Source organism: Pseudonaja textilis, chromosome 13, assembly GCF_049901715.1.
Source record: "Pseudonaja textilis isolate UNSWEBS1 chromosome 13, rPseTex1.2, whole genome shotgun sequence".
In the NCBI taxonomy this organism is placed as follows: domain Eukaryota; kingdom Metazoa; phylum Chordata; class Lepidosauria; order Squamata; family Elapidae; genus Pseudonaja; species Pseudonaja textilis.
In genome coordinates, this window is record NC_142002.1 from 16,168,940 (window position 1) to 16,171,133 (window position 2,194).

A 2,194-nucleotide genomic window follows, 5' to 3' on the forward strand; every position below is an offset into this window, starting at 1 on the left:
TTTTTTGGCAAGGGCATCTCTACAAAAGAGGTGGATCTTCCACCTGGGAATTTTTTACACCCCCAATCCACCTCTCCCTGCTTCTGTCCAATGGAAGCTACCTGGTGCTTCCCCTGTTTGATTTGACTCCATAAAATTTTTGCAACTTTTGCTCCAGATAAATGTAGTAACTTGTATTTCTCCATATCCGTTTACCTAAATTATGAAAGCTTTTGGTGTTGCCTAAGTCTCTTCTTTAATCTGCTGTCCCTTCTCATCTTTATGGAATGATTGAACAGCCTGGGTTTTCGCCCACCCTGTTATCATTCCAAGATTTGATCCAACATTTAATAATCCTTATTTTTAATGTCCTGCCTTATTTCCTTTTTTTTTTTTTTTTGGTGGTGGTGGTTTCTGTAAAGAAAGGTTAAAGCTGCCCGTATTTATTTTGGAAAGCTGCCTCATTTTGGGCAGAATTCGGTGGTTCTTTCCAACATTTTGTGAAACAAACCATTGTTTGCTGAGATGAAAAACCCTGGGCTTAAATCTTCCCCTGTGTCTAGCGGAGTGCCAAATGCCAGCTTTCTCTTCCAATTTTAACTACAACTTATTGTCTAGGTGTGGTGGCACCCTCCTCGCAACCAGGAGTGATTGTGAGTTCAATCCCAGGTAGAGGCTAATATTTGCTCCTGCTTGAGCAGGGGGTTGGACTAGATGACCTCCAAGGTCCTTTCCAACTCTGTTATTCTATGATTAAATATCTCTATGGTTTGGTTCTAATAAACTCTACAGTAATTGCAAATTAGGGCTTATTTGTTTATGAAAAAGAGTATATTTAGTATCAAAAAGAGGGCTGTGAAAATATCTACAGACCCCTCACATCCTGGACATAAATTGTTTCAACTTCTACCCTCAAAACGATGCTATGGGGCTCTGCACACCAGAACAACTAGACACAAGGAAAGTTTTTTTCTTGAATGCCATCACTCTGCTAAACAACTAATTCCCCGAACACTGTCAAACTATTTAGTAAGACTGTGTTACTATTCTTCTTCTCGTCCTTCCTATTACCTCTCTCTTCCCACTTATAACTGTGTTGCTTGTATTTTTACAATTCATATTGTTTTATTTGTGCCCTAGTATGATTTGATTGCTTATTAGTAACCTATGACTATCACTAAATGTTGTACCTTATGATTCTTGATGAATATATATTTTTTTCATTATGTACACTGAGAGCCTATGCACCAAAGACATATTCCTTGTGTGTCCAATCACACTTGGCCAATAAAGAATTCTATTCTATTCTATTCTATTCTATTCTATTTTATTCTAAATTCTATTCTATTCTATTCTAATTCTATTCTATTCTCTTCTCTTCTATTCTCTTCTAAATCTATTCTATTCTATTCTAAATTCTATTCCATTCTATTCTAATTTCTATTCTATTCTATTTTAAATTTATTCTGTTCTAAATTTATTCTATTCCATTCCCCATTCTATTCTATTCTATTCTATTCTATTCTATTCTATTCTATTCTATTCTATTCTATTCTATTCTATTCTATTCTATTCTAGCCTGGAACTACAGAGTTGCCCCTGCATGGCCCCATGGGAGTCTGACAACCAATCAGAATACGAGCTCCAATTTAAATCCCAACAAAGGTTATAAAACCCAGGCACTCTCAGCATCTCAGCCCTTTTTGACCTTCTCTTCTCACCTTGAGGCATGGGATCATCCTTTTCACTTTGGAGCTCCAAGCCACGTGGTCCTAAACCATCTTTCCAAATTAGCTTCCATGTTTCCAGTGTCTTTTTCCCCCACTTGGAACTGAACCCAGAAGGATAATTCTTCCCACACTACCTCTACACTCTCCTTTCAAATTTAAGGAAAGACACCAACACAACCTCTTTAATCTTGTAATCTTTTATTAATCCATCCATCTTCCAAAACAATTTTTTTTTCCTTGCCTGGAAGAAATGTTGACTTGAAACTTTTGGCATATTGGGTGATTGGAGAATAAGGTCTGTTTTTTTATTCCAGGAGCTGAAGATCAACTAAGATATCCTAATTTGTGGTTAATAATAAACCGCTCTTAAGATTTTCAACGCAGAGTGGCCAATATATAAATGATTAAACATTACAGGAAATATTGAAAAGAAAACGTCCTCTTCCAATGATAGAAATAAGCATGCAAATTTTATTCACAAGGGT